Genomic DNA, 14,531 nt, shown 5'->3' with positions numbered 1-14,531 from the left:
TTCTCCATGATGGTTGAGAGACACAGTTTCTTCAAGGGAATTATTGAATGAAAGACCTTTGAGAAACCGGTGAAGCTAAATAACAATGAAAGGGAACAAAGAGATGAATAAAGCAAGGTTATAAAGTTGATGAGGCTGTTGGACTCTAAAGTCACCAACCATCCCCAGGGCTGAATCATACTTTTAAACAATCATGGTACTTGATAAAGCAGGTTTTAATACTCTTCCAGTAAACCAGAAGGCTGGGGGCTTGCCTCGCCACTGAGGGTAAATGTTCCATGGGACAGCACTTTAAAAGGCCCTCTTCCTAGATCTTGTAAGTCAAAATGGGATACCCAGTATGCTCTCCTGGCTTGACTTGGTGGAATGGGTCAAGCTAATTGGGACAAGATGGTTCCTCAGATAGTCAGGTCCCATGAGATGAAGGGCTTCAGGAGTAATGGCCAACAGTTTGAATTGGGCCTGGAAGCAAACTAGCAGTATTACTCAGTAATCAAAATCATGTGAGGTACTAATACCACTCTATAAAGTATTAGTAAGACCACACCTAGAATACTGCAACCAGTTTTGGTCACCACACTATAAAAAAGATGTTGAGACTCTAGAAAAAGTGCAGAAAAGAGCAACAAAGATGATTAGGGGACTGGAGGCTAAAACATATGAAGAACGGTTGCTGGAATTGGGCATGGCTAATCTAGTGAAGAGACAGACTAAGGGAGACATGATAGCAGGGTTCCAATGTTTGAGAGGTTATCACAGAGAGGAGGGGATCAACCTATTTTCCAAAGCAACTGATAAGGAATAATGGATGGAGACTGACCAAGGAGAGATTTAACCTAGAAATAAGGAGAAATTTTCTAACAGTGAGACAATCAACTAATTAAACAGATTGCCTTCATAATTTGTGGGAGCTTCATCACTGGAAGCTTTCAAGAAGAGACTGAATTGCCATCTGTCAAAAATGGCATAGGGTCTCCTGCTTGGGTGGGGAGTTGGACTAGATGACTTACAAGGTCTCTTCCAACTCTGTTATTCTATATTCTTTACTATTTTACTTGGCAAAGTTCTTGTGGTTCCATCAGGTGTCATGGAGAAGAAACTCACACTATCTTCTGGGTGAAAGCCCTTCAACTCCTGGAAGACTGCTATCACATTTCCCCTTAGCTTTCTCTTCATTAGGTGAAATACATTCAGTTCATTTAACTTCATAAGATTTAAGCTCCATCTTATCATTCTTATCATTCCTCTTTGCACTTTTTCCAGTGTCTCGTATTCTGGTGACCAACACTATTGGTCTGAACCATGTTGGTTCAGGTTGCTCCCATTACATTTCCCTCTCAACATTCTCCTGCAAAAGTCTGAGCAGTTCTGCCATCATTTTGTAACACATCCTACTCAACCTTGGAAAGATCAATACCAGATTGGTGGAACACTAGGCACATGCTGAAGGTATTCCAGGTCAGGTGGCTTTGAAGAGATAGTGAATCAACTAATCAGAACAGAGCTGGAAAGGACCTTGGAAGTCTTCTAGTCCAATCCTCTGCTCAAGGAGGAAACTCTATACAATTTCAAACAGGTGGCTGTCCAGTTTTTTCTTAAAAATGTCCAGTGATGAAGCACCTACAACTTCTGAAGGCAAGCTGTTCCAATGGTTAATTGTTCTCACTGTTAGAGAATTGCTCCTTAATTCCAGTTGGCTTCTCTCCTTGATGAGTTTCCATCCATTGTTTCTTGTCTTGCTCCTCTTCTTTGTGGCAGCCCCTCAATATTGGAATACCACTATCATGTCCCCCCCCCCCTTAGTCCTTCTTTTCTCTAGACTGGACATACCCAATTTCTGCAATTGTTTTTAATATGTTTAGTCTTCAGGCCCTTAATCGTCTTAGTTGCTTTTCTCTGCACTTTTTCCAGAAGCTTGCTCCCCATATCTCCTGCTGCCATTTTCAGCACCCTTAAATGGCAGCTGCTTTTTGAGCTTTCTATAACTATCAGCTGGCCCTGATAATCTGGCAAGCTGGAGGCTGCAAAGGATTTTTTTCTCCTTGCTTGCTTGGTTCCTCTACTTACGTATTCAGTAAGTTTTCTAAAAGGTATAGAGATTGGGGAGCAGAGGGAGGGGTTTAGATTTAGCACCTAATTGGGAGAGGGAGAGGGAAGATCAACAAGACTGTCCCTCCCAGCTCTTTTTTTTGTTTTTTTATTAAAGAAAAGTGCCTGAAGGGGAGAGGAAGGGTGTTTTAAGCAAGGGGAAGTTTTGGGAAGCTTATTCTGAAGCTGCCTTTTATGCAAGGGCCACTTCCCAAAGCCTAGAGCAGTGGTTCTCAACCTTTTTAATGCGACGACCCCAACCGGTCGTAAGTCGAGGACTACTCAACCGGTCGTAAGTCGAGGACTACTCAACTGGTGCAGCACCGTTTGCAGAATGGGACTTTTGCTGGGCGCAGCAGGGCAGAGACAGCCTGGACAATTCCTATTGGCTTTTGAAAACCAATAGAATTAGACTCTATTCAAGAGAGTCTATTCCATTGGCTTTCAAAAGCCAATAGAATAAAAGGGAGTAGCACAGCTAAGGAAAAGGGGGAAAAAATGGCAGACTGCGTTGTTTGGCAACCCCCGTGAAATGGTCCTTCGACCCCAAATGAGGTCCCGACCCACAGGTTGAGAACCACTGGCCTAGAGAGAAGAAGGGTTTTGTAGCTTCCTTTTTACCAGCTGATTGGGTGTGTGTGCGCATGCGTTTATGTGTGTACAACTATTTGGCACAGAAAACTTCTAAAGGCTAGGGAACTTTGTTTTTTTGTCATGGCACCTTGGCAGGAGAAATGGCAGGTGCAGAATTAGGAAAGGCAGGTGTGCCCAGCAATTCCCGTCCCCATTGTCTCTCGCTGGCAAGACAGTCAGCTGTGCCACAAGCTGGCATGCAAGACACCCATGGGAAGCATGGAGTATGGTGGGGGAGGTCTTGGGAAGTCTGAGGCAGGTAGGCTAATGCCTGATTTAGGCGTCCAATAATCTCCCACACCCCCACTTAACAATTATGCATTCGTTTACAGAAAGCCTTGTAGAGAGCAGAATCAGAACAATAGAAGGGACCTTGTAGGTCATCTAGTCCAACTCCCCACTCAAGCAGATGGCAGTCCAGTCTCTTCTTGAAAGCTTCCAGTGATGAAGCTCCCACAACTTCTAAAGGCAATCTGTTTCATTGGTTGATTGTTCTCACTGTCAGAAAATTTCTCCTTATTTCTAGGTTGAATCGTTCCTTGATCAGTTTCCATCCCTTGTTCCTTGTCTGGCCTTCAGGTGCTTTGGAAAATAGGTTGACTTCCCTCCTCTCTGTGACAGCCCCTCAAGTATTGAAACCCTGCTATCATGTCTCCCCTGATCCTTCTTTTCTCTAGACTAGCCATGCCCAGTTCCTGTAACCATTCGTCATATGTTTTAGCCTTCAATCCCCTAATCCTCTTTGTTGCTCTTCTCTGCACTTTTTCTAGAGTCTTTACATCTTTTCTATAGTGTGGTGACCAAAACTGGTTGCAATATTCCAAATGGTCTTATTAAGGCTTTATAGAGTGGTATTAGTACTTCACATGATCTTGATTGAATCCCTGTTAATGTAATTTAGAATTGCATTGGCTTTTTTGGCTGCCACCACACAATGTTAGCTCATATTTAATTGATTGTCCACTAAGACTCCAAGATCCCTTTCACAGTTACTGCTATTAAGCCTGGTTTCACCCAATCTATATGTGTACTTTTGGGGATGTCTGGTCATAACCTGAGGGAGTTCATTTACCATTGTTTTGAACTTCAAACCTAATGAGAAAGATTTAGGTTCATAACTTGAAGAGTATTTTATGCACCACTATCTCCTCACTAAATTAAGAAAGAGGAAGAAACTCAGTATACCTTTAGATTCTACTAATCTGCTCCTGGAAATGAAGGTGTTTGATATGCATATTATTACCTTCCAGGTGTCTTGAAATTCATCCTTTGTACTCTCTGCTGATCTTTTGTGTTTAGATCTAAGTAAGTTCATGTCATGAACAGCATGTGCTACAGCATAGACTGCATTGTAGATACTGTAGCTGTGGCCAGTCATTTCAAATAAATGTGCAGGAAGCTTTTTCAGATCTTCCCTCCCAGTACATGCTTCATCACTTTCCATTGGTTTAGTGCTGTCTGAAAAGACACAATCAAAGCCTTGCTCCCAAAACTCCTTGAACAAACTAGCTCGTTGCATCTGTAATGGTTTGAGGGCCCAAAGGAATTTGTTCAATCCCGGCAGTTCATTGGAGTGAATATCAAAAGAAATTGCTCCATCGAACAATTGCAAATCTGAGGGTTGATGAAGGTTTGTTAACGTTAGTTCTGTTTGAGCAGTAAGAATCCACATTTTTCCAAGGATTATGTATGTATATTTTGTGAACATAAACAGAAGCATTGCTGTGCTGCTTTCCCCATAGAAGATGAATGTATTGATTGTGGTTTTCCTCAAATAAACATTTATTCTACCAACTACAGGAGAATGTAACATAGAAAAAAAAGCTTGTTTGGGAATTCTCTCCAGAAAAGCAGAGCAGATCCTGTTCTCAGACAGAAGTGGATCCAAGACTTGGAGGAAATTGTCTCCACTGTCATCATCCAGAATTATAAGGCCAATCCACGTCCATCCAAAATGTTTCAGCAAATGGATTATCCCCACAACCTGAAGGGTTTCGTTGGGAGCCATGCGGTAAAAAGAAGCAGCCATCTTTGTTCCATGCTTGTTTGGGGCAAAAGAGCCATAAGCAAGCTGAAATAAAATGGGCAGTTGGTTGGTTATGGTTGAAATGCATCCTTTATTTAATTCTTATCCCTGATTTAGATTATAAATTTATAAACTTTATAAATTTAGTTTAAATTTATCTCCTGCCTTTTCTTCAGGAACTCAAGGTGACCTAAGCAATGCTCAAAGCAGTCCCATAGGTTTGACTGAGAGAGGATGAAGGAAAATTGTTGCATGGCATGATGGTTGCTGAGAAGGGAGAAGAGGAAGAGGAAGAAGAAAAAGAAGAAGAAGAAGAGGAGGAGGAGGACGAAGACAAAGACAGAGATGGAGAAGAAGAAGAAGAAGAAGAAGAAGAAGAAGAAGAAGAAGAAGAAGAAGAAGAAGAAGAAGAAGAAGAAGAAGAAGAAGAAGAAGAAGAAGGAGAAGGAGAAGGAGAAGAAGGAGAAGGAGAGAGAAGGAGAAGGAGAAGGAGAAGGAGAAGGAGAAGGAGAAGGAGAGGAGAAGGAGAAGGAGAAGGAGAGAGAGGAGGAGGAGAAGAGGAGGAGGAGGAGGAGAAGGAGCAGAAGAAGAAGAAGAAGAAGAAGAAGAAGAAGAAGAAGAAGAAGAAGAAGAAGAAGAAGAAGAAGAAGAAGAAGAAGAAGAAGAAGAAGAAAGAAGAAGAAGAAGAAGAAGAAGAAGAAGAAGAAGAAGAAGAAGAAGAAGAAGAAGAAGAAGAAGAAGAAGAAGAAGAAGAAGAAGAAGAAGGCAAATTTACTATTTTTCTATGCCTTTTTACATTAACTATTATCTGGGTGACTTTTTTATTTTTCCTTCTGTGGCTTACAAACAGCACCTTCATTGTCTTCAGTATATAAATATTTAAATTAGTCACTAGTCACAAGGAGAAAAAAAAACCAACTTTTAAGTATTATTTCACTACTAACACAAGAGGGAGCAAAGGAGCAATTTTTGAATATTGTATTGGAAAAACTGCTAAAAAAAACCCCAACTACAACTGCAAACAACTGCAAGCAAGCAAAGTTATAAACAGTAGCCAAAATATGGGTTTGTCAAAAACAGATCATGCCAAACAAATCTTATGTCATTTTTTTACAAAGTAACTAAATTAGTGGAACAGCAAAATGCACTGGACATAGTATACTTTAGACTTCAGTAATGATTCTATGATATAAATCCCTGTTAGCTTCCATGGCTGAGGATAAAATGACACTTAGATGACTACCTTAAGTTCTCAGCTTCTGCTCCCTTTTCAGATACCATATTTTAACACACTATTTTCAAAGTGGTGCATCAGAAATGGCTTAATTCCAGTTCCCAAATTTATATGCATCACTAAAATCTAATCTAGAATCTAATCCCTACTTGGTAAATAATCATTCCCTGTTCCCTTCCATTTTGCCACATGGATGAGTTGTCATAAACACTGTATCTTACCTGTGGGATTTTATAAAGGCTTATGATATCTGACATGAAGAATGAGGTATCAGCACCAAATCCGCCAATAATGGCCACAATGAGATTCTCCTTAATATCACATCGGTAGTTGACAACCAACTGATTGGATCGGAAGAGCAGCTCCAAAGTGGAACGATAAGTCAGCCGAGCATCAAAATAGTTGTCACAGATAAAAAATCCCAGAGTAATGTTAGACAAGAATGTTGGATTTGAGTTGATCTGTTTCATAGCAAATGCTAAACTCAGGGAATGCTGATACAATTTTAAAATGGCTCTGGAAATATAATTGAGAAATAACTGAAATACAGAGTTATTGAGAGAAGAATATATATATATATATATATATATATATATATATATATATATATATATATATATAATATATATATATATATATATATATATATATATATATATATATATATATAATGAAGCAACAATTACAATATGAAACTTGTAAACTACGATAGGCCTCAGATAAAGGCCAATGAACAATATTTGGTATATCATGAAGCAGAGATCTACAATTGGAGTAGCTTGCGGGAAAATATGGTTCCATTCAATTCAGTACAGAACTAGAACACAGGCAGAGTATGATTTTTTTTAATCCACCTATCAAATCCTTCCTAAGGACCTGTGATAGAATTCACAGACTTGTAGACTAGAATGGGTAGTCAAAGATTTTCATGAATTAATGCAGTGGTGAAGCACTAAATGATTAATACTAAATGATTATTTGCGAGACCGCCTACTACCTCATAGTTCCCTTCGTCCGGTTAGATCCCACAGGCTGGGCCTCCTTCAGGTCCTGTCGGCCAAGCAGTGCCATTTGGCGGGGCCGCGGGGGAGGGCTTTCTCTGTGATGGCGCCCACGTCTTGGAATCAGCTCCCCCCCAGAGATTAGGACTGCTCCCACCCTGTTGGTTTTCCGCAAGCTGCTTAAGACCTGGCTTTTCTGGCAGGCCTGGGGTTTATAAAATCTGACCCCTGGATGAATGTTATTGTATTGTTTGTTTTGTTATGTAATGCTGTGTTTTTATTGTTAACCGCCCGGAGTCCTGCGGGAGTAGGGCGGTCTATAAATTTTAATAAATAAATAAATTAATTAATTAATTAATACTTTTGTTTTCTCCAACCTGTTATCTTTTTTTATGTATACTTTATTAATTTTTATAGTAACAGTCTTTAGTATTTAATAAGCAACAAGTTGTATGGGTTTATGTGTTTAACATGGATAGTAATACAATTTCCATTCCTACCCTGTATTCCATTTTTCTAACCATTTATAAAAAAATTCCCATGTTTGAAAGTATTCTGAATCTTGCTTCCCCTTCATTTTCAAAGTGAGCCTATCCATTTCTGCACAGTCCAAAATTTTCTTAATTATGTCTTCTTCAGATGGTATTTCTTTATTTTTCCAGTATTGAGCAAATATAATTCTCACTGCTGCTAATATATGTAATATTAAGCATACACATTTCTAATCATAATTTTCTGAAAATATGCCTAAAAGAAATAATTCCGGTTTATAGTCTACATGTGCTCCTATCATTTTTTCTACTACCTATATATTTTTGACCAATAGTTTTTTGCTTTAGGTCATGTCCACCAAAGATGACAATACATGCCTGGATTTTGTCTGCATTTCCAACAATTGCTAGACCTATTTTTAAATATTTTTACTAATCTTACAGGTGGTAAGTACCATTTATAGAACATTTTATATAAATTTTCTTTATAAGTAGCTGCCCTCGTTATTTTGTAGCTTTTTTTCCCATAAGTTTTGCCATTTTTTAAGCTCTACATTATGCCCTAAGTATTTTGCCCAAGTTATCATGGTATCTTTTTTAAGAGTTGATATTGCAACTCCTTTGGTCACACTGGAAAACTCAAAATAACTACAGGATATTAGATGCTTATCTAAATAACTGTATTGCATTCAACGTTCAACAAAAAGAGATGGATAGGAATCAAATCTCTGATTTTGTAACCCTGCACAAATTTTAAAAGATGCAGGATGATTTCTGCAGGTTGTTGGAGAAAATAAAGATAATTCACTTAGACTATGCAGTTGGCAGACTTTGATATGATTTGACTACAAAGAAGAACTGGTGGTTCCATGCTAGAGATGTGGTAAAGCACTACCCAAAAGGCACTGCTCTGTACTTGCAATATGAAGTGCATATAAGGTTTTTAGTAATTTTATGTAAAGGTTGATTCAGCAACAAAGCAATCATTACCACTTCCCAACACCAAACACAATAGATCTAATGTCATGGACCATATTCAATGAAAAATGCCCTAGTGTCCTACTGTATAAGATCTTACTGATTACTCAACTTTATCCACAAAAACATGTGCAATAATGAAACTGGGACTCCTTAAGATTCCAAAAAGCTCATGAGTGTCTGACTGAAATATTGACTATGATTTAGAAATTCTGATTACATATAGAGCTGGTAAAAAAAAATTGGAGTGAAACCTTCCAATATTCTCTCAACTTACAAGAACACCCTGGAGAGATTTTTCAGTCTGTAACAGCAGGTGGAGAGGAAGGAAAAGGAAAAGATAATTTCTTACAGAGGAGGCATAAACACCTTCTGTGAAGGATGCTCATCAAAGGAATATTCCTCGAGTATATGTAAAATCTGAGCTGTGGTCCCACCAATCAGAAGGCTTCCTGGCTGATACCATTCATGAAGGATAGGAGAAGGATCACTTCCGAGGCAAGATGTGGCACCTGTTTGGCACCTCATCTCAACCAGAAACCACAGTATTATCACTATCCCCAACATTTTTTCTAGAGAAGGCTTGCTTGTGCCTATCCACATTTCCAGGAGTTTATTTAGTGAGATTATTTTCCATCAGTTACAAAATCCAGGAACATGGTCAGTTAATTATATCATTTATTTCATGCAGTAGATTGACATCAACAAGATTAAAAAAACATGCCCGGAGGGACAAGCATAATGCCAGTGAATGGAAATCACTACCAAAATCCTGACGTTTTTCCTCTGACCACACAATGGAAGGTTTTATAATCTCTTCAGGTTGATTTGTGAATTCTTTTTCAGTATTTCCTGAAATGCTGTTGCAGCTGTGTCATAACACAACAGTGATAGTCAACTAGGTTAATTGCCAATAAACACTGATCTCTGTAAAAGAAACCTCCTGGGTTTGGAGAACTATTATTTCACTTCCACATAATAATTTTTGTGGCAACTATCTTCTCAGCCTTTGTGAGAGACTCCAAATAAAAGAATTATATATGATTACTTTTGTAAATGTAATCGTTACCCATGAGATTCTTCCAAAACCAGATACCTATGGATGAAATTGTTATGTTCTTCAGATATATTTCTTTAAGAAACCATTGAGCACAATAAACCTTGAAAGAGTCACTGAGAGTTGATACTCTAAGGCAGTGTTTCTCAACTTTGACAATTTTAAGGCATGTGGACTTCAACTCCCAGAATTCCACAGCCAGCAATTCTGGGAGTTGAAGTCCACATGCCTTAAAATTGTCAAGGTTGAGAAACGCTGTTCTAAGGATTCCCCATTCTTTTGTGAAATTATTTACATAAAGTGTAAATTTATTCCATGGGTGACAAATTGCTTACCCTTGTTCCTTCACTTTCATTTTTCCACCAAGGACTTGAGGGAGCTTTCATGCTGCTCTCCTTTCATTTGACCTCTATTGTCACCCTGTAAGCCTTAAATGGACTAGAATGTATGTTTCCTTGCTCCTAGTTACAGTTAGGAAGTCATCTGTAATCCTATAGCTTCAGCATGCTCTAGAAATGCAGAATATTCACTTATTTAATTCCTCTGTTCCCCAGTTAGCTGGTGATCTTTGAACATTCCCTGAAAGTCAACTGTATTTTCTCTGATAACAAATATTTTCTTATGCACATTCTTTCAAACCATAAAATATTTTGTATAATAAATCTGGAGATTTCAACATCTCTTATCTAACGATTCCAATATAATAGACTAAGTTTGTAAGTTAAAACATATTGGCTATGAGAACCAACTCAAAGTGGCTTGTCTTTTCTTAAATACTTTCTTTATAAAAGTAAGTTATCTAAATATTTTGGTGGAATCTTCCTTTCTACTGAACACAGGAGCCCTGCAATGGCCATAAGTTTGAGTATGGATCATAAGTCCCATTATTCAATACCACCATAACTTGGGGTGGAGCTGTTCTGCGCTGGTACAGCTCCTTTCTCTGTGGCAGGTTCCAATTGATATTGATAGGGAGTGAGAGGCCCAGCCCTCAGCCACTATTCTATGGTGTACCACAGGGGTCAGTATTTTCTCCTCTCCTTTTCAACAAATATATAAAACCACTAAGTGAGATCATCCATCACCATGGGTTGAGTTATATTCCATATGCTGATGACATGGAACTCTATATTTCCACTCTTGGTAAATACCGTGGCTGCCCTTTCAGGGTGCCTGGAGGGGGGGGGGAACAACTGGCTTCAACTGAGCCCTGGAAAGATTGAATGGCTTTGGATTTGAGGGGCTCTAGGATCGAGGACTTTGTCATCTTTGTCTCTGAATGGAGTGGTACTACCCCAAAAAGACCCGGTCTACAACTGGGGGGAGGGCTCTCCTGGACCTGTGAAAAGTTGGCAGTTGCAGCTAGGAGAGCCTTTGCACAACTTCATGTTATGTGACAGTTCTGGCGTTTCCTGGACCAGGATTCCCTGCACTCAGTCGTTCAGTCCCTAGCCATCTCACAACAGGACTATTGTAATGCATTCTATATGAAGCTACTCTTGAAAAGCATTTGGAAGCTACATCTGATCCTTTATTTCAAAAAATAAAACACCTCAAAATCCATACCCTCTGAAAATATTTGGGCCAGACAATTAAATTTTCATGAATCACAAATTCATTTCCTTCAAGTGTTTTGGGATCCGTCTTTCCAATTTTCACTTTACGGTAAGAGTTGTTTGGAAACATGATGACATTTGTAATATCAAATCCAGAAAGCACTTCTCCATGATGGTTGATGGACACAGTTTCTCCAAGGAAATTATTAAATGAAAGACCTTGAAGAAACCAATGAAGCTAAATAAAAAGGAGAGGTAATAAAGCGGTGGATTACTTTCAAGATTTCATGAAATTTATCTCTATTGAAATAAAAGTGACATTACTAAAGTTGCACTGATTTCTGTCAATCAGTTTTAAGTATTTTTGTTGCTTATTTTGTCATCTCACCCAACTGAAGAGACAACTTGATGTTTCCTTTAGGTTCAAAGTAGAGGAAGAAATGGGACTTAGAAAAGTATTAATTACTCCATTGGTAAGGTGGTTCCTTCAGGTGTTATGGAGAATTAAACCCACACTTTCTTCTGGGTGTCAGCCCTTCATCTCCTGGAACACTGTTATCATATCTTGCCTTAATTTTCTCTTCTTTAGGCTAAATGCACTCAGTTAATTTAACTTTATAAGGTTTAAACTACAAGCTTCACAAGATCTTATCACACTTATTTGCACTTTTTCCAGTGCCTCAGGATCTTTCTCAAATTTTAGTGACCAGCACTGGACACATTCCTTCCAGGGTTCAAAATGCCCCTTAGAAGCTGGTTTGTGAAGCTATGACCTTGCAAGGTTGAAATGAACTTCCTATGTTGTTTTGGGCTGCTCCCTTTAAAAAAATTTCTCAGCCTTGTGCTACAAAATTTCTGCAAACATGGTGTCTTTAGCCTCTGCCAAAGATCTTCAAGATGGGAATTCCTGTGATATAGAATCCATCCTCTGATGCACCCTACCTCGCCTTTGCAATATCAACCCCAGTTTGGTTACTATTAGGCACATGCTGAAGCTGTTATGCATTATGTGGCTTCGACAGAGAGGGAATCCCATGCTTGTATCAAACTACCGAACATTAAAGACCTTCAATCAGAACTGCTGGGGGGGGGGGGGCTGAGAAAACACTTCTGCAGCACTAAAACAGCGTTCAGGGCAATAGGAATGCTTTGTTATAGTGAATCCCTATCACTGCCTTAATTGAACAAACAGAATCATATCAACATTCAGTGCCAACCTATTTGCAGAAGTGAATTACACAGGTCTTTTAAACAGTCATAACTCACTTTTGTCTGCTACTGCCTCACTAAATTGAGAAATAGGAAGAGGTTCAGTCTACCTTTACTGTAGATGCTACTAATTTGCTTCTGGCAATGAAGGTGTTTCATTGACAAGTTATTACCTTCCAAGCGCCTTGATTGTGAAGTTCATCCCTTCTACTTTCTATTACTCTTTTGTATTTAGACCTAAGTAAGTTCATGCCATGAACAGCATGTGCCACAGTATAAACTGCATTGTAGATACTGTAGCTGTGGCCAGTCATTTCAAATAAATGCCCAGGAAGGTTTTTTAGCTCTTCACTCCCAGTACATGCTTCATCACTTTCAACTGGCTTTTTGATGTCAGAAAAAGAGCAATCAAAGCTTTGCTCCCAGAATTCTTTCAACAAACTATCTCGTTGAATCCACAATGGTGCGATGGACCAAAGCAATTCATTGAAATCTGGCAGTTCATTGGATTTAATACCAAAGGATATTGCTCCATCAAACATTTGCAGATCTGAGGATTGATGAAGACTTGTTAATGTTAAATCCATTTGAGCAATCAGAACCCACATTTTTCCACGGGTGTTCTCGATATATCTCATGAACAGAAACAGAAGCATCGCTGTGATGCTTTCCCCATAGAAGATGAATATGTTGACTCAAATAATAACATACCCATTGCACAATATCACTATGAAACATAGGAAAAAAATGCTTGTTTGGGAAATCTCTCCAAAAAAGCAGAGCAGATCCTGTTCTCAGACAGAAGTGGGTCCAAGGCTTGGAGGAAATTGTCTCCACTGTCATCATCCAGAATTATAAGACCAACCCACGTACATCCAAAATGCTTCAGCAAATGGATTATCCCCACAGTCTGAAGGGTTTCACTGGGAGCCATGTGGTAAAAGGAAGCAGCTCTCTTTGTTCCATGCTTCTTTGGAGCAAAAGAGCCATAGGAGAGCTAAAATAAAACGGACAATTTGTTGCTTATGGTTGGAACATCTTGACTCACTGAGAATGGTATATTTTCTTAAAGAACATGCAGATACTGTGTATATATATATATATATATATATATATATATATATATATATATATATATATATTCACGATTAAAAAGGTTAAAAATGTGAACCCTAGGGATAGTCATAATAAAATATAAAAATGAACACTAGGGTAATAAAAACTAAAGAAGTTTTTAATGGGTTAAAACTATAAAAGTTTTAAAAAGCGCCAAGCTTTCGACGTCACCTGCCGGCATCCTCAGGGCTGGCGTGCCAGAGAATGAGAAGGTCTTTTTATAGGCGTGCCGAGGTTTGCACTCGGCTCCTTGATCTTGTTATGGGGCCTGATTGGTTCAGCCGTGTGTAGTTGGCCTGCGCTTTTTTTCTCTTCGTAGTTGTATTTTTATCCTCGTCCGTCTCCAGTTCTCCCAACCTCAGATTAGCTGAATGGCAATTCCAGTTATTTCGGTTGCTTTCATGTTCCGATCTCCCCTCAGGCTTAGGTGATGGTGGACAATCCAAGTTCCTTTCTCCACCCCGTTCTGTCCGGTTGTTATGTTTAGAGTCCCATATATTTCCGGTCTCAATGCTTTCGGTTTTAATATGTTTATCATCCTGATAGTCCCATAAATTGTTACGAGTCTGGTGTAGCGTGGGAGGGTATTCCGCATGGTGGAGGGATCGTCTCTTGTTCGTTGTCATGCCCAGCTGTCTCGCGCGTGTCTTACTCCGAGTGCTCAATCCTGGGGGTGTGTGCACAGCCATCGAGGCGCGTCCCTCCTGGTTACAGTGTTCTTCTTCAGTTCCCCCCCTTTTTTACCTTGTTGAAAGCACTCGCGTATGTTCTATGGGAGTCCTCAGGATCATCAGGTAGGGGGTATGACAGCTCGATCTCTCGCCCCTTGTCGCTCTCCGGTTTTCCTTCCTCCTCTCTAACAGTATGTAGGGGGTCATCATCCACCACCTCCCGTGGTTTGTCCTCGTAGGAGCTGATCGTTCCAACTGCGTGGGGGGGTCTCCTCCTCCTTTTCCGACCAGCTACGATGTTTCTTTTGGTGTGTGGGCAGGCTATTGCGTTTGGTGATTCATCCGCATTTCCACCTGCCGTATCTTCCCTCATCTCCTCTTTGTAGCCGGGGGTCTGGACCTTGGTTCCTGTCCCTCCCCTGATCTTCTGGGATTGCGGCAGTCCCGCGGGGATGGTCGAGGTGCCTCGCG

The sequence above is a fragment of the Crotalus tigris genome, unplaced genomic scaffold (genome assembly GCF_016545835.1).
Source record: "Crotalus tigris isolate CLP2741 ecotype Arizona unplaced genomic scaffold, ASM1654583v1 scf7180000021616.87939, whole genome shotgun sequence".
Classification (NCBI taxonomy): domain Eukaryota; kingdom Metazoa; phylum Chordata; class Lepidosauria; order Squamata; family Viperidae; genus Crotalus; species Crotalus tigris.
This window is presented reverse-complemented; position numbering follows the sequence as displayed.